The sequence below is a fragment of the Rhinopithecus bieti genome, unplaced genomic scaffold (genome assembly GCF_001698545.2).
Source record: "Rhinopithecus bieti isolate Rb0 unplaced genomic scaffold, ASM169854v2 scaffold_20170, whole genome shotgun sequence".
Classification (NCBI taxonomy): Eukaryota; Metazoa; Chordata; class Mammalia; order Primates; family Cercopithecidae; genus Rhinopithecus; species Rhinopithecus bieti.
The window spans coordinates 150,983-170,529 of NW_016810097.1; the positions used below are offsets into that span (position 1 = coordinate 150,983).

At 38.2% G+C, this 19,547-nt stretch overlaps 1 long non-coding RNA gene across 1 annotated transcript; it reads left to right on the top strand.

Annotated features, from left to right (window-relative positions):
- Nucleotides 1-5,310: 5,310 nt before the first annotated feature.
- LOC108541685 (uncharacterized) lies at nucleotides 5,311-13,857 on the top strand. Its single transcript, XR_001889030.1, has 3 exons — nucleotides 5,311-5,949; nucleotides 7,108-7,376; nucleotides 13,766-13,857. It is a non-coding gene; the product is annotated as an uncharacterized LOC108541685 (long non-coding RNA).
- The last annotated feature ends 5,690 nt before the right edge of the window (nucleotides 13,858-19,547 follow it).

Sequence of the window (19,547 nt, forward strand, 5' to 3'; positions counted from 1 at the left end):
CCTGGACTCAGGAGATCCTCCTGCCTCAGGCTCCCAAGTAGCTGGGACTACAGGCGTGTGCCTCCACACTCAGTTAATTTTTACTTTTTTTTTGTAGAGACGAGGTCTTGCTATGTTGCCCAGGCTGGTCTTGAACTTCCGACCTCAAGCAATTCTCCCACCTCAGCCTCCCAAAGTGCTGGAATTATAGTTGTGATCCACAATGCCTGACCCAAGTTTAATAATTTAATGATGCACATAGCTTATAAGAATTGGATGTTTTGCACCTTTCTCTCTACTTGGTGTCTCATCCTTCTCTCCAGTACGATAACCTGGATTTTTTTTCCATGGCAGCTCAAACATCTTTGAGGGAAGAAGGGGTCTGAGACGTACCGAAATGCCACTTTCTCATCATTCTGATGCTCAGAGCAATAGACAATCCAGCACAGATTCAAGGAGTGATGGTATAAGTTTTGCCTTTGTATGCAGGAACAGCATGGGAAAACAGAGGAGGGAGAGATTTCTGGGGGACATCTTTGGAGACTAGCTACCACATGGAGTCACTATCTCTACAGGACATGAGTTTCCTGGTACTATGGTTCCTTTCGTAGTAATTCTCCTGTACCAGTGGAGGGTGTCCAGGTTCTTGGTATCTTGAACAAAAAGTTGGACAAAACACACGAACAAAGCAAGGAAAGACTGAAGCAACAATAGCAGAGATTTATTGAAAACGAAAGTACACTCCATAGGGTGGGAGCAGGTCCAAGCACAAGAGCTCAAGAGCCTGGTTATAGAATTTTCTGGGGTTTAAATACCCTCTAGAGGTTTCCCATTGGTTACTTGGTGTACACCCCAGGTAAATGAAGTAGTGTCCTGCAATCAGTCTGATTGGTTGTGGAAAGTGGCCCATCACAGGCTGAAGTGAAGTTACAAAGTTATACCCTATGCAAACATCTGGTTTTGGAAAGTGACCAATCAGCGGCTGAAGTGAAGTTACAAAGTTATACTCCCATGCAAATACAGACTTGGCCTGCATGACCAGACTGGTTGTGGGAAGGGACCGATCAGAGGTACTTTCAGTTTTTCATCTGCCACACAGGAAAGGTGGAGGGGGGGCATGCAAAGGGAGTAGCCTCTGGTGTTTTTGTTACTTGGGCAGGAAAATCGGGATTTTCCTTTAGATTTAGTTCTAGGAAGTCAGCATGAATTGGCGCTAGGCTCCCTGCCTTCCGATCCTATTTTCCTGCCTCACTTCCACCTCAAAGCATCCTTCTGTGAGATTGGAAAGCTTTCAATGCAAAGCTGTAAGCTGCTGGAACATTCCCATGAAAAAAAGTTACCTGGGTTTGATTTTTAGAATAAGTAGATCTCTGAAAAACCTGGGATGGCCTCTTATTCCAGCAAGAGGCAACTATGGTCGTCAGCAGGCTATGCAAGGAACTGACGCTCTTTTCTTTCATAAGGATGCTTGTATTTCCCAACCAGAGGCCTTTTGAATAAGTGCTCCAATGCTGGGGTTCTGATAGCTAGAATTCTTGCCTGTAAGGTAAAGACCCTGAAACTGTGAAGCCGAGACACTTGCATCTTCCTTCCAAAGTGAAAACAAGCAAGTGAAGGCAAAGACAGGAAAGACATTTCCCCACAAAGGATTCTTTTGGCTGCCTTCCACACCCCACTCAGCAACTTCAGACTTTTACAATCAAATAATGTCTTTTTCATACATGATCATCCTTTATAGTGAGCTGGGCTTTTATAGTTGTGTGAATTACTCATGTTGGAAATAAGAAATAACACTTTAAAGAAAATCTTCTGTATTTACTGGGGTAATATTCTAAGCAATTCCTTTGAAAGAGAAATGTAACATGGAGGCTTGTGGATGTTTTTCTCCTTGTTGCTGTCAGAGAAGAATGCTGCTTTAGGGCCCCAAAAGGAGCAGTCAACATGGAAAAATGGAAGACAATAGAAGGCTTGAATTCAGTTCAGCTTCTGTCAGCTGAATTGTATTTTGGGGAGCAATTAATTATTCAACACAATGGGTGTTTTTAACAGCCCTCCCCCTCTCCACCCCACCCATGTGAGTGAGTGTGTGTGTTTCTATCTCAAGTTTCCCTGGTAAAAAAGAAAATTACAAAAGCAGCTGAGCAAAGAATACTTTCAGGAAACCCAAAGTGAAGCTAAAGTAACTGAACCAGGCTCAGTTTAAAGTCTGGCTGTGTCAATTCCTCAATGATGTAGTGAGCACGACTGTCTTTTCTGCAAGCTCCCTTGATCCTGTACTCCACTGTAGCTAGAAAGATGTTATGGCCTTGACTGGAAAAACAAAGATCTGAAAAAAGACAGCCCCAAGTGGACAAGCCTTGGTTCTGAATTATTCATCATTCTGAAAGCAAGTAAGGACTGGGATTTAGATAGTAGTGTTCTGTATAGCCCTGCTCTGATGTAATTCACTTTGCAGCAGAATTTAGAAATTACTGGAGGTCTCAGAATGATTTGGTTAAACCTCTGTTCTGTTTACTATTGTATAGCAGTCTATCACAAACTTAGTGATATAAAATAACAACAATTTCATTATGCCCTCAAATTCTCTGGGTTGGCAATCTAATAAGGGCATGGTGGAAACAGATTTCTTTGCTTCGTCATGTCTGGACATTCAGCTGGGAAAACTCAAATGGCTGGGAGCTGGACAATCCACTTCCAAAGATGGCTTCTTCCCTTGCACATCTGGATGTTGGTGCTGGCTTTTGGCTGGAACCTTGGCTATGTAGCTCAACTTGAGCATCTGTGTGCAGACTTTCCATGTCGCAGAGCTTGCCTTCCTGCTAAGCATGGAGGCCTTAGGGTAACTGGACTTTTTATAGGCAGGCTCAGAGCTTTAAATGTGAGTGTTTTACTGAAGAAAGCAGAAACCGTGTCATCTTTTATGACCTATCCTCAGAAGTCACAGAGTGTCACTGTTATTCATCGAAGCAGTCACAGGCCATCAAAATTTGAGAGGAAGGAACATAGGCTCCACCTTTTAATGAGTTCGTGGTAAGGTTACAATGTGGAAGAGCATGAGAAATGGGAGATATTATTGTGGCCACTTTCAAGAATGCAATTGTCTATGTTTCCGTTTACCTAGAGCAGAGCTTAGGAATCAGTGTTACAACTTGCCCGGAGAGTCATATCTACCTACCAGTTACTCAGATTCATACTCTGTACAAGATCGTGGACCAATGAGCTTATGTCTCATGGATGTGGAAGATTGTATGTATCTCCCTCTCATAACAGAGGCACACGAACACAAGCCATTGAATCTGGTGTGGCTTTTTACACTCCTAAGCCTGGATAATATATGCTATAAAATCAGTATACCTTGTTCAACTTAATTTTCATGTATCCAGCAAATAACCAGTAAAGTATGTAATTTTAAAATAATGTTAAATATTGACACACACGTACATGTATGTGTGTATGTGTGTATAGAAAAATCTAGAAATAAATTTAACAAAAGACATGCAGCACCTTTATGGAGAAAAATATAAAAATTTGTTGAGATACATTATGGAGGACTTCTTAATGAAGAGATACATTTTCAAAGATTAGGGTTTCAGTATAGTCAGCATGTTTGCCTTCCTCAAATTGGTCTATATATTCAATGTGTTCCAGTCAAAATCCCAACAGTGCTTTGGTTTTGTTGCATTTTTGTTTTGGTAATCTAATTTCCCTTTGCTTAGGTTAGTCAAGAAGTTTTTCTGTTACTTGTCACCAAAGAATCCTAACTCACAAAATGGTTTAATTTATAGTTTATTCTCTCTTTCCTCAACCCTATCCTGTCGACGGGGATAGCATTTTGATACAGGCACACAAATAGCATAAGAGAAGTAAACAAATGTGACTTTTTGCCATTCTACCAGATGAGGAGTGGTCACGGGTTTAAACCAGGGCTTCAATGGCTGTAGCTCAGTTTTATCAGTGTCTCTAAGGTTGCTACCAATGCAATTCAAGTACTCCAAAACGACTTTTTTTCACTTCACAGTTATTCATCATTTATTCATTGTTATTCCCCAATTAATGATTTAGTGCCAGCTGTGAGAGAGGTGCTATGCTAAGTGCTGGAGATAAAATGGAGTAACAACATCAGCTCCAACAACAATAAAAACGTGATTTCTGCCCCCATGGAATTAACATTCTAGGAAGGGAGACAAATATAAATACTTAAATAATCACAAGATAATTTTATTTCATTTTTAAATTGACTAATAAAAATTGCATATATTTATTGTGCACAGAAAGTTGTTTTAAAATATGTATACATTCTGGACTGGCTAAATTGATCTAATTAACATACATACTACCTCTCATACTTATCTTTTTTTGTAGTGAGAATACTTAAAAGCTCCTTTCTTAGCAATTTTCAAGAATATAATATACTTTAGCCATCATCTTGTACTACAGATCTCTTGAACTTATTTCTAAGTGAAATTTTGTGTCCTTTATCAACATCTCCCCAATCTCACCCCCTGTCCCATAGTAATAAAATAATTTCAGATTGTGGTAACTGCTACGATGGAGATAACATGAATGCTGTTATCTAACTGGATGCAACCACATAGCTAAGATGCTAAAAATTTTCAAGGTATGTTTCTATACATTCTTAGAAGAATGTCAAGTTATCTTGCAAGCACTTATCTTTCAACAGGATTCACAATATTTATAATCAGACTATTTTATATTGGTTTCTCTTAGACAGCACAACAAAATTTTGTCTTCACTCATCTATCGTATTTCCTGTCTTCTCCTTATTAACAGAACTAATGTATTCTATTAAATGACAAGTAAGAAAGTATCTGAACCTGAAGTGCTGTGAAGATAACTCAATCTTTGGGAGTAGATTAGATTTAGAGGGAGTAATTAAAAAAACATAAATTTAATGATTTTTTGGGAAAATGGAATAAAACTTTTAAAGTATTGTGACTAGTAAATAAATACCATTGTTAGCTTCAGTAAAAATTTAAAGTATTTTGATACAATTCTTTTACAATTAACCACTCTCTCTATAGCCCATATGACTCTTACCTCATTCTCCATCACTTTCCACTATGAACTTTGGACAGATTGAACTTTTTATTCTTCTATAATGTAAATAATACATTCTTATTTTTTTCTTCCTTGAATGTCCTATTCTTTTGTTGTAATTTAGGAATGGATTCTCATAGAGAATCCATCCACCTTCCGAATCTTGTGAGAATTTCTCTTGTGGCCAATGCTAACCTAGAACCATACACAGAAGGGAATTCTAATTCTAGCTCCATGGAGATGAAACTGTGTCAAACCACCACACAACATGTTTTCAGTGCACTTAGTATTGTTAGGTACTCTACCAAACACTGTGTACACACACTAATAATTTAGTCAGAGAATTAATTTGCTGGTAATTTTCTAGAAACATGAATTACCTAGGCCAGAGTTTGTTTCTTTCAGCCAGTGGCTGAATTCCCTACATAGTTAAATTATCTCAAAGGAGCCAGTGGCTGGGGTTGTAGCAACATCCAGAAGGTTTGTAAGTGGTAGTTAAGTGTATGAACCTTGTAGAGCTCACATGAAGTATTTGAGATAGCTGACTAGTAGTCCCCCAGCTGTGTTCCTTCCTTGGACTATTGAAGTCTTCCTCTTTTAAGTCTTGCAATTAATCAACCAATATTTACTGAATAGTACCCTGTCTATTCCAGGCCCTGTGCTGAGGGTGATGTGGACAAGGGTGTCACAGATTAGGTTCCCTGGGAAGCAAACTCTGAGACAGATATTAGTGTGTAGGAGGTATATTGGGGAGTACTCATGGGGTCAGCACCTATGGAAGAGAAGGTAAGGAAGCTGGATGGGGTAGATGGAGAGGTTAAACTGTGATGCAGTTTCAATGGAAGCCTCAGGCAACCATATGAGGAGTTTAGAAGAATGAAGAATGACCTTTCAGAGCTGTTCTGCACTGAGGTAAGAAAGGCTGGGCCTTCATACATCTGCATCAATATTGGCCACTCCTAGGAGGGGGTGCAACCTTGGCCAAAGTGACTTTTTTCAGTTTTAAGCTTTTTGCAGTCCCCAAAGCCGCTGGTAGCAGAGGGCTCTCCTCCAGCAGCTCTCCCAGAAACTATAGTACTAAGTTCTTTATTCTTTTTTTCCCTCAAATTCTGCCAAATCCCAGGATAAGTCCTTTTTTCTTAAAGGGAGATCTGGGGAGCATATTACAACATCCACCACAAATGGTGGCCAGAAAATTAAGTGTCTAGTAGAGATGATGAATAAAAATCTAATTCCAATGTTGTGTGATAGGGACTACAATAAGAGTGAGTGTCTCATAGCAGAGGAATTTAATGTAGTTTAGAGAGGAAAAAGGAGTAGCAGATAAATTCTGAAAGCTTATTGGAAATTAGAGAGACAAATGTGAATGAAGAGAGGAGACTGGAAAGCTAGGAGGTTAGAAAGTAGATAATGCTTAGGGAACAACTTCCAAACCAGATTCTTAGAGTACGGTTAGATATTCTAAAAGAAGTAAGGTGTAAACTGAGATATGAGGGATAAGCAAAGTCAGTCAGGTGAAAGTAGTGTGTATGTGTTAGGGGTGAGTAGGAGAGTGGGGTATTATAGACAACAGAGCTTATGAGAAGGCTTGAAAGGAGGAAGTGAAGGAGGGAGAAAGAGGGGGAGGGAGGGAGGGGAAGAGAGAAAAGGAGTTGAGTAATTGAAGGAGGCTCCAGTTTGGCTGGAGAGTGGACTTTGACCATGAAGGTTTTTGTGTGCTGTGTAAACAAGTTTCAACTTTATCTTGGGTGCAGTGGGAAAGCTCTGAAAGATTATAAACAGAAGAATGACATAATCACTTTTGCTGTCATCTGTCATTTATCTCAGCATACCTCATTATTATTTATTCTCTTAAGGTTTATGTATGGCACCATTTAGGTACAACTGTATCTGAAATAATTTCATTTTCACATCTTGTCACATAGCTACCATGTTGTATCAGTCAGGTCTTGACATAGAGTAAGAAATCTATTTTGGGGTTAGACCTTAAGTAAGTGCGTGAGCTGGTAGGACAGGCTATGCAGGCTGTTGTTTTGCGTCTGATCTTTACCTGTAATTGCTATGGTTCAGCTAGACCTATGATCAGGAAGAAAGGCTGGATGTGAATGACAGCAAGAACAAATGGGAACTCAGAAAGATGAACTAGAACCCACGACTGTTTCTCACCACCTCCAATTTTGACAATGTGGGTGGCTGTAGGAGAGGCTGACATGCTTCACTGTGGAGCTGCACGTGCATCTGGCCCAGGTCCTGGAGCAGCTAAAGGAGGAGGAGATACAGTGGGAGCCGGAGGAGCTGCAGATCTAAGCACTTCTCAACGCCAGCCAAATGGGGCAGAGGTCAGTGACGATGTGTGTAGGCTGCCACAGCGCCTGTTGCTCTGCACTTACCTTCAAAGGGCAATGACTGCTGCTTCACTCCCACCTTCCAAAGCTCGTGAGACTTTCTCTTGTGGCCAGTGTTAGCTTAGAACCATACACAGAAGGGAATTCTGGGAGGCATAATTCTAGCTCCAGTGAGTTGAAACTGTGCCAAAACCACCACATATGTTTTCAGTACACTTAGGACTATTAGGTATTCTACTAAACACTGTGTACACATGCACACATTATATATATAAATTATAAACTATAAACATATATATACATATATACACACATATATATATAGTTTAATTATTTCAACATATACTGAAGGAATATAAACCTCATTTTACAGATAGGAAAAGAGATAGACTGAATGACTTGCTTTAGTAAGAAGGAAAATTGGCATTTACATTTATTGGTCTAATTCACAACCTACAATTTCACTCGCCGTGAAAAATAGCCTTCTCTGCCAAGTATTATAGAAAGGTAGACAGCTATACATATTAAAACACCATTTTGCCAACACAGCATATTTTGATACATCTAGCTCTAAAATGAAAGGAGATAATGCACACTGATCCTTGCTAATGACTTTTGATGCTTGATACTATGATCTCTCTTTGGCACTCTCACAGTCGTCTGGCAGCTCATCCATCACTGCTGTCATAGGAGAACTGTGGCTTTAACTGTCTTCCTAATTTTCTGAGGCTTACAGAACATTTTAACCATGGATATCCAGATCTGGGATATACATATCTATTATCATCAACCAAAGCCTAAAGTCCTCTAATGACTGCATCTTAAATTGTGAAGCCTCTCCTGATTTAACACCTGTGAACACCTTATTACCACTGGGAGAGATCATCACTGTGATGGGGAATCTTGAAGATCTAGAATCTGGGGAAAGAGGAGAGGTACTCCATACTAGGCTTTTCCACTTCAGTGTGCTTCTGTCACTTTCAGATGCTAGTTTCTGCATCTCTTTACCTCCTTCTTCAAGTCAGGCACATCTCTGCCTGAGTACACAGAAGAACTCAAATAGCAGGGAATTAATTCCACTAGGAGCAACCCTCAGTCAGTGAGTGGTGAGAGATGGTATAAAATATGCCAGTTCACCCTCAGCTGGGATAAATCTGGAGCATATGATTTTATGATTTCACATGATTTTCCAGAATTTTCTTGTGGACTTAAACTCCAGTCACTCACCATGTTAACTTGATAAAATAAGTACTTTTCACTGACTGCCTTATCTTCCCTGACCTCCTTCCATGCTTCTATACAGGCATTTCCTACACTTTCCAAATAAACTATTTGTACTTGAATCTTTGACTCAGTGCCTGCTCCTGTGGAAATCCAAACTAAGAGAAGAGAGAAGGATATGGAAGGGAGATCAAAAATGTGGAACATGGGATAAGAGAGGGAAAGAACTAGAGAGAGAAACTGGAGAGAAAAAAGGAATTGGGTTGGAGGGAGAAGCTCCTGGGATTCTGAGGGACAAGAAAAAGGTTGTTTCCCTAATCTGAAAATAAAACTGCTTGGTGAGTCCCTTACATAGACCTGCACATAAATCATATCTGTGATGAAATCAATATCAGCACTGTAGGAACTCAGGGGCAAAAGACATACTCATCTATCAGAATCATTGAAGGCCACCAGTCCATTTTATAGCAAAGCTTAAATGGCACAAGAGACCTTTTATAAGAAAAGTTCAGTTTCATAAATGTACTATCTATGTATTCATCCCGAGTCTGATTTTTCATTTTTTCCCTCTTTCCACATATCTCTCTTGCATATCGAGAGAGCATCAGGAATTTTTCTGACTTTGTGACCCATCTTTTTCCTTTTAGATTTTGAAGTAGTCAAAATCTGGGCTGCATTTATGATAAGCAGTGCCTGTAATATGACTTGACATTTTCCAAAGTGTAGCAAAAATTCATGCCAAATGCACTGACAACCAATTTCATATTGAGTTTTTTATTGAGTAGCTCAGGAAATAATTAGTAAACATCTGAAGTATCATTTAGTTAGTGAATAAACCTCTAGTTGTATACAGTAACTTCCCCTGCCAGAGGACTCGCCTGGAGTTGTATCTGGGTTTTCTTTCACTTCTCCTTTTCTGACAGTGGGCCCCAAATGGTTTCCTCACCTGCCACTACTTTATTTTGGTTTGCTTGTTCTCTCATATCCTTACTGGGTTGGAGTCACACACAGTCCCCATACAAACTGTAGAACCACCTACTCTCAGATTCCTGTTGTTTACCATCATGAAAACTTAACTATTCATGAAATAAATATAAACTAAGATTGATCACCAGTCCACCCCCCAAATACAACCAGCATTTTCTTAGCGAATAAGTTCTTTTAACTAGCTAGGGTACAATCAGTTTTAAAGTTGCATTACATTAGCATTGAGTAGACACTAAGATACAGCTTTGGTCCAGCTCTCATAATGATTTCTTTACCTTGCAGTATCAATGATGACTCTGGTTGATGCAGCTGAAAATGCAGTATTAATAGGTTCTAGGCCACTATTTCTACCGTCATGATTTTTGTACTATCTGTACTCAAAAGTACTTAGTGTTTTAATGAGTCACTTTAAAACTCAAGATATTTGTCTAACAAGAAAATTAAAATCACTACCACAAATACAAAGTTTCATTTTTCTAATTTATACTAAAATGGATGCAAAATTTTTAAAACCTAATTTGGTCACTGAATCACCTAAATACAGCTCATAAACCACACTTTGGGAAATATTGCTATATGAAAGTATTTCCAGTGATTCCATTTTTACTATGAAGCAATGCTTGTAGAACTGGTTAACATGGTGATATCACACTGATCATCTATGTCTAACTCCCTGTAAAAAAAAGATTTTCTTCATACAAAGCATGTATTCTGACCACAGTTGAATAAAAATAGAAATCAATAACTGAAGGAAGACTGGAAAGCACACAAAGATGCAGAAATTAAACAACCCATTCTTGAGAAAAACCAATGTATCAGGAAAGAAAACAAAAGAGAAATTAGAAAGTATCTGAGACAAATGAAAAAGTAAACAAAAAACATAATTATTTATGGTATGGAAGAAAAGTAGTACTAAGAGGGAAGTTCAGGGCAAAAATGCCTATATTTAAAAAAAGAGAAAGAGATAAAGATCTCAAATAAACAAACTAAGTCCAAAGTTAAAGAAAGGAAGGAAAGAGTAAAGGTTAGAACAGAAATAAAATAGAAAATAGAAAAACAATAGAAAAAAAAGATTGGACTGAGGGTTGGTTTTTTGAAAACATAAATAAAATTAACAAACTGTTAGCCACACTAAGGTCAAAAGAGAGAAGCCTCAAAATAAATAGTCAGAAATGAAAGATGAGGCATTACAACTGATGTCACAGAAATAAAAAGGATCATAAGAGACCACTAAGAACAATTATACACCAAAAAACTGCTTACATAGATGAAATAGATAAATTCTTAGAAATATACTGACAGACACTAGTCCGGGTTTTCCAGAGAGACGGAACCAATAGGAATGAATGAGAAGGGATTTATTAGGGAAATTGGCTCATGTGATTATGGAGGCTGAGAAAGCCCATGAGAAGTCTGCAAGCTGGAGACCCTGGTTTGATGCTGGTAGTGTGGCTCAGACCAAGTCTGAAAGCGTAAGAACCAGGGAAGCTGAAGGTGTACCTCAGTCCAACATTGAAGGTCTAAGGACTAGGAGGGGGGAATGTTGGTATAAGTTCCAGAGTCCAAAGGCTGGGGAGCCTGAAGTGTTCAAGGGCAGGAGAAGAAGGGTGTTCCAGTTCCTGGAAAGAGAGAAAATTCACCTTTCCTTTGCCTTTTTGTTCAATCTTGGGGCTCCAGCCAGTTGTATAGTGCTTACCTATATTAAAAGCAGATTTCCATTCAATTCAACTGGGGTTGAATCCTGATTTCCTCCTGGAAACTGAAGAATACACCCAGAGTTGTTTCAGTAGGGAGGGAGCTAATATATTTATCTACCATTGTCAGTCACTGAGTGAGGGCTACTCCTGGGATAACTACCTGGCAATTCTCAACTTTCCCTGTGTTTGAGCTAATCAACATTTCCTGTGGACAAAGAAAGCTCTAGACAGAGAGTTGCAGGGGCTGTGTATGGGAACTGAAGGTGCAAAGGGGGTGCAGGTTGGATTACAATGGATCTTCTATATAAAATAAGCACAGGGTAATACAGGAACACGTAGGAAGACCTAATCCAGTCTTGAAGACTCGAGGAAGACTTCCTGGATCAACATATCTTGTCAATAATAATAATAAGCATCTAGAAAGAGCATTATAGCTTAGAGATCATGTTATCTCACATAATTACTTCACTAACTCTGTAAATGATTATTTTGACAGAAAAAAAACTGATACTGAGCAAGCTTAAATAAACTGTTCATGACCCTTGAACTCAAGTCCAGGACCTTTTTGTTTTAAATACAGTTCTCTTTCTCCAACATTATAGTTTGAAAATGTTGACTGTCTTCTGTGAACCTGCTGGAAGGCTACTGGGACACTATCTGAGTTCTATTAATTATTTAAAATGTAACTAATTTGGTAGAAGATCATTTATTTGGAGCTCTAAATACTAAAGTATTTAAATAAGGGAATTAGTCTTCAAGGAAACTTTTAAACAACTATTATTTAAAACATCATCTCATTGTAATAACTGAACAGTGATTTGCTACATGTGTGGCATTTAGAAACGTCAAGATGGTGTGAGCCCTGGTGCTACTGAGACCTACTGCCAGTATCATGGTGATCCAATCTACAGACATCAGTGGGGAATAGGATTCACACAGGATTCAGAAGTTGTTTCAGGTTGTAAAAATCTCATGGATTTTATGAAACAAAGGTCATTTGTACAGAGCAAAAGCTACTCTAAACGTACAAGCTGAAAGAAATTTGAAAAAGGGGATGCAAGAGCAATCTGATAGCACTCATTAATCTTATTGATGTGTGGATGCATCATCTCCTTCTCCAGTTTCTGCAGATGCTGATACCACAAATCATTAGGAATTTCCCGATCATTTATTTGTTCATGTTATTCCATGATATTTATGTGTGTGTGGTGGTGGCGGGGGCAGGGTAAAGAAATAAGTGTGCATCACCAACTTTGATTTTTAGTGCAAAATTGATTAGTAATGTATTCATTCAATTAACATTTTATATAACATGTCACACTTTCACCCCGTTTTCAGATAAACTCAGAGTTTTGATTAATGAGACGTTACACGTATTTGATATATATTTCACTTCATTTGTTTGATAGATTTATATTGAGTGAAACATTTTGTAAGCTAAATATACACATTTTAAACTTGCTTATTTCTTATTGAAACTTCAATGTAGATTTTGCATTCAATCTAGCTTCTGCCACTTGCTAACTGCTGATTTTGGGCAAATTATTTGACCCTTCTTTGTTACATTTCTTCATCTGTAAAACAGAGATTATTATCTACCATTTATTGAATCTTTCCATTGTATCAGGCACTTTGTTAAGCACTTTACAAGTAATACTTATAAAATATTACTTGTATGAATGTAACATCTATTCTACATTCTCAAAGCATATTTTATACATTATTGAGTTGTTTTAGAATTAAAGTATTTAAACGCCAAAGATACCATTATTAATCCAAGTCCTAGACATTTGTATAAACTACCTTCTACTTAGAAACAGTATTGTGTAATGGTTAAAGGTACAAACTCTGGAGCCGGATTGCTATTACTAGTTATATGAATTGGACAAGTCACTCAGTGTCTCTTTGATTTAGTCCTTTAGCGTGAAATGGGTACAGTAATTTACTAAATAGGGTTGTTGTAAGAATTAAATAAGCTAATGTGTTCATAGAACTTGGTGCAGTGCCTGACATAGAGTACACATTAATAAGTATTTGCTATTACTATTATTATTGTTACTGTTACTCTCCTAAACAGTATGCAGCCTTAGAGGGCTTGCCAAAGCACCCAATAAAAGCAAATTTTTGCATTACTGCTGTTATTTTGCATTGCAGAGATTCCTGGTATGCTTTACAACAGTGAAACAATGGAGACCTACGGTTAGAACTCAATAAATTGACATTTTTTTCCATGGGCTTAAATATTATACATTTGCAAGATGAAATTTAAAAAATGTATATTCACACTTTCACACTGTTGCATCTTCCTGGGAAAAGATAAAGCATATTTCTGTTGTATAGAAGGAATCTGTTTGGATTCAGTATGTAGACACTTACGATGTAATTTGCCACATTTATGATCTTCCTCCTGAAGCAAATGCTTCCTGCTAGGTTGTACAGACACATTTTTTCAATCTCTCTTCCTTTATTGTTTGATAGGTACCACTGTATTCCTGGAGATCCAAATGATAAAACTGCAGTGAGTTCTAAGGAGTTCTACCTATATGGTTGATATGTGGAAGAATTGATGTTCTGTGACCCACCTTTCTCTAGTAACAGATGACAACCTAAAGGGAAAATGTCCATTAGTGCTGAATGGTAGCAAGGAGAATAAATCTGCATAACTCTGCCAATGGATAAAGTGTGATGAAAATGATCACTTTCAACCTTGTTTCTTCCCATATCTCTATTCTGGGGTCCAGGGTTGTAGGCTATACTAAGGCTCTTCCCTGTTTAGACTATCCTGAGCTTGTCTACATTCCCAAATTTTCTGGTGAAATAAAAGAATGCCAAGAGTGACATGAACTGATGTGGGGTGTAGGGGGGCAGACTTACTTCCAAATTATTTTAGTAATTTTTTGATCTTTGGTATTTTCTTAAAATGATACCTTGAATGTCTGGGAGTAGTCATCTCTCCTCTCAGGTCTTACCCATTGGTTGTTAACAGAATGGCTAAATTTGGTCTTAGTTTGTTTTCCTATAACGACTGGACTCGCTATTCTAATGCCTGACTTGATAAAACTTCTGGATAACAAAGGTAAATGGGCACAAAGCAAAGCAAATTAAGCCAGGCCAGGTCAGGCAAAGCAGAACAAAAAGAGCACAACCTGCAAAGTAATCAACCAAACCAAAACTGTCTAGGCTAATTAGTATTTGGAAGGGTGAACTACATTCTTATAAAGTTGAAATCTTCCCTTATGGTTTTGTTGCCTCCAAAACCAAGCCAAGTCAAACCAATTTAAGCCAAATCAAACACCAACCAACCAGTTAATAAACAAGCAAAATTGTCCAATTTTAATTTCTATACCTTTTCCTTACCTGTCAGTTCAGTTCTCCAGAGTAACACATCTAAGTGGGAGAAATTTATTTTAGTTTGTTTAAACAACTAACATTTATTTTAGTTTGTTTATTTAGCATGAGTAACTCCATTTTAGTTTGGTTTGGCCTGTTGGGGCCTAGTGCAAAAGCTTAGTCCAAAACAATGGCCTCCCATAATTTTGTTTAAAAAATTCCCCCTTTTGGTTCAGGTTCTCACTTAGGTGAGGGTGTGACCAAAACTTAGGGCCTTAGTGCCACTCTCTGTTACCATCATTTTGGGTTTCTGGTCTCAGCATGTCATTTGTAGGTCACAGTATCCTATGGTCACTCATTTCTTTCAGCTTTTATCGTTCCAGTTGAAGAGAGACCATTTGACATTCTAGAGATGGCTGCATGCAAACATTTAAAACTTTGAGAGAATACAGTACACCAAGGAGATTATTATTATAATCTCAGGGTCCCCTAAACCAAACCACCTAAAATAAAATAGATATGCAAAACCTTTGCTCATTGAGAGAAAACCTTTGCTCATTGATTGATAGAGCTCATTGATAGAGAGAAAACTTTGCTTTGCAATTCCAACATTCTGGGTTCCCTTTTGTCTTTCCATTCTTTTTTTTTTTTTTTTTTTCAGTATTGTATTTTAGAGAAGGCAAACAAAAATTTTCATGTATCTTTTAATATTACACAAAAATCTTGTTCAAGAGAGAAAGCCAAATTTCACCCTTATATTAGTAAACTATTAATGTTAACGTCAATTTTTAATAAAACCTCATAGACAAATATATCCAATCTTAATCAGTTTGACTGTAAGGCAAGATTTTTATAAATCTTTTATAACTCTTTACAAACTTTTGTTAAAGAGCAGATTAGTACTTTAAGAAAACCCTGTTGTGGTTTTATTTCTATGTTCAATTTATGGAAAAACTGAATAATACCCCTTTAAATTTAGTCAATATTTTCACACATAGATATTTCTTTTACAAGGTTAATTTTTACACTTTCCACAACCTGTTTAGACTTTCAGTTTTTCTCTATTTCACTTAAAACAATCCTTTAACTCTCTATACTTAGGCAAAAAATTCACATTCCTATGACTTTTAATAATCTTTTACCAAAAACACATTTCATTTTCTTTACATACTTTGCATGTAAAACTGTTTTTTCAGTAGTTTCAAATACATGTTACACTGTTAACCCTTAGCGACTTTTGCTTTTGGTGAAAAATCTTGGGGATTTTAATTAGGTACTAGGTGTGGAGCCTAGGACCCAGACAAAAATGCAAATAAGGTCTAACTCTTTCTAGCATCTCACTCCACATGTCCCAGGCCTTACCTAACTGTAAAGCAGACAAGTTGTACCGTTAAGAGTCATAGTGGCATTTTACAAATTATGTAGGAGTCCTAATCACCTTTAAATTGTCCAACATTTCTTGCATAAATTCCCTTTTGTGAATTTTTTCATGACTTATGTAGACCACCTACAGCATGCTTAGACTTTCTGACTTGTCCTAAACCACTTCTTTTTAAACAACCAGTCATTTTACTTTAGCTTAGGATGAGAATTTACTGTACAAGATCCCTTCTTATATAAAATCTCTTTTATTTAATACCTTTGTATAGCTAGGGGGCATGGCTGATTTCACATGTCCTCAGGTCTTGTCTAGAATTAATGCTCCAAAAATAAATTGAACAATTTTTAAAAGTCAAAGAAAAGTTTATGACCTTAAAGCATTTAGCAAGCTTAATATCTGACCTGCATAATTCAGATCAAATGTTTACACTTTTGAAGAACTTTTATTTTACCAATAATTTTAAACTGTCTTTATTTCCCAAAGATTATTTAAGTCACATGAACTAAAAGGCATTATACTTTTTACTTTTCTGACAAAATATTTCATTTAAGCTCTTATTTTTAAACCAATTAAAGCTCTTTATATAAACATCACACATATAACACATATAAATACACAGACAGCAAAAGATAAAGGACTCATTTTCCAAGCCAGGAATTGAACCCTGAATCTGAGCCACCATTGTGAAAAGAGAAAGCATGGCCATGTGGTCACAAGGTCAAGCTCCCAAGGACATACAAGACAAGAGGGAAACCTCATCCAGTTTTTTTTTTCAGGGACCTGCAGCAAAGTTTATAACTAACCAGTTTGTGGGACTATCTTGAATAATGGGCTTACAGGTATTCTAAGGCCATGTTCTATGCTAAGGTACCCCTCTCCATTATAGGACACAGAAAGACACATATAGCACACTAGATTCACTACAGCTTAAGATTGGTCTTGTGAGTCCTTTTTCCCATTAATCAAAATTTTACAGAGGAGATAAACAGTGATTTTTACCATTCATTCAACCAGTTTGCACAGAGAGAGAGAGAGAGAGAGGCCAGAAGTCTGACTGGTAAGAAATTCTTACGTTTTTGCCAGCATGCCAGGCTTCTGGGTTTCCTTACCCTGAGTGGCCCTCGTGACCTAGCTCACTGCACTATAGCCCTGGGGGCCAAGCCACAACACAAAAGAAAATTATCTTTTTCTTTTCTGGTCAGAGTAAAACACAAGTGACAAAACACAGACATTAACCACTCTGCTTAGCATCCAATATTAAACTGGCAAGGCTTAAATTTGCCCTTAGATAGGCTCCATCATCTTTAGTCCAACCTCCAACTAGGAGTTTCATTATGTGGTCTCTGGGCAAGATGGCCTCTCTGAGTAGTAGAAAAGATAAGAGAGGGAAAAGAGAGAGGGAGAAACATTGCCTGTGGCAGGGTGGTGAAGGCAAAGAACTCACGAAGGCCAGAGAAAGATCTGCCTACCCATTACAGCAACACCGAAAAATTCAGGCAGCCGCTTGTCAGTAACAAAGGGATCTTTTCCAGCAGTCCCATCAACTCTCAAGTTTCCCCTTTTGGGGAGGAAAAAGCTCCCCATGTCCCATGGTCCCTCATACATGCTAATCCTGTCACCCATAGCCGTCAGCAAAGAGTGCGAGGCAGATTATTCCAAAGAGAATAGCAGTTAACATCCCATAGTGCCAAACCGTGTTCTCAGCTGAAAGGGACTTTACTGAGAGCCCTCATTTTAAAATGTGCTTCAAGGTGTTGTTTATTTGGAATGCTCCATAGCAAGTTATCTTTAGTAAGATTTTGCCATTTCTATAAGACTTTTCTGCCTCCAGACCTAATGTATAAGCCACAAGAAACTCAGTTTTCCAGAAATTAAGGATCCCTCTGTCTTAAAATAATGATTTTACTCTCAGATTCTCTTGATTAACTTAGCCAATGATCTATTTTTTTTCCTACCTGAGTGCACAAGAAAATGAAACAAACACAAAATCCCTGAAATTTTGAATTTTCAGAAGTCAGATTTCATAACCCTTGCAATATTACTGCTTGCTTGCAATATTACTGCTTACTACCAGTTCCTGTCTGACCCAGTCAGATGTAAGAGGCCTCTACTTGGATCCAAGCCAGTTAATTCCCAGATCAAATCCATTCCTGGACCCAGTCCAGTTTCTGTCACGACTTCCAAACCAGGTTTGGGTCAGGAATTTGCTCAAAGAAACTTGGGGAATCTCAAAACACAAATTCGTGGAGCACCAAAATCTGAGAGGGAGCTTACCCAAGATTCCGAGCCACTCTGGGAAATCCTTGAACACAAGTGGGTCCTGCACCAGGTACCTTGTGTGCTCATTCAGCACTTCTGGGGGTCGCGGGAAGCTCCACTTCAGATCCCACTTCTGGCACCGTCTGATAAAGAAACAAAAACTTTAGCCGAATTACATTTAAAGGAGTTTAACTGAGCAATGAATGATTCATGAATCGAGCAGCCCCCAGAATCACACAGATTCGTGGAGACTCCAGTGCAACCACATGGTGGAAGAAGATTTATAGACAAAAAAAGGGAAATGACATACAGAAATCAGAAATGAGGTACTGAATGGCTGGATTGGTTACAACTCAGCGTTTGCCTTATTTGAACACAGTTTGAACACTCAGTAGTGTATGAATGGTTGAAGTATGGCCACTAGGATTGGCCAAGTCTTAGCTATTGTTACAGATGCATACTCCTAAGTTAGGTTTTCAATCTTGTCTACCTATTAAGGTAGGTTGCCGTTTGTCCACAAGGACTCAAATATAGAAGTATGGTGTCCTTCTCAGGCCATATTTAGTTCACTTTAACAGGTATATAGCTAGAAGTGAAATTGTTGGGTTATTTGGTAACTATATTTAATCTTTTGAGAAACTGCCAAACTGTTTTTCATAGTGATTGCACCATTTTACATTCTTACCAGCAGTGTATGTTAGCACTTCTGTTGTACTTTCACCTGATAAAAGCATCAGCTTTACCCTGTCTCTTACTCCTATATCCAATCATTTATCAAGCCCTCACAATACAGGGTTTCTTTGATGTGTGTTGAAAATTCGTGACTGGGCACAGTGGCTCATGCCTAAAATCCCAGCACTCTGGGAGGCCGAGGTGGGCAGATCATGAGGCCAGGAGATTGAGACCATCCTGGCCAACATGGTGAAACCCTGTCTCTATTAAAAATACAAAAATTACCAGGGCATAATGGTGCACGCCTGCAGTCCCAGCTACTCAGGAGGCTGAAGCAGGAGAATCGGGGGAACCCAGGAGGCGAAGGCTGCAATAAGCTGAGATCGCGCCACTGCACTCCAGCCTGGGAGACAGAATGAGACTCTGTCTCAAAAAAAAAAAAAAAAAAAAAAAAAATACTTCCCCCCCCCAAAAGGCTGCTGGACCCCACATCTCCAGGGCAGAGTTGGCGATATTTTATCTATTCTGCATATATTGTATGAGTCCTCAAAGACAGCCTCCTAACTATTCAATAACAGTGTGCAAGCAAACCTTGAAAAACATTTTTTTTTTTTTTTT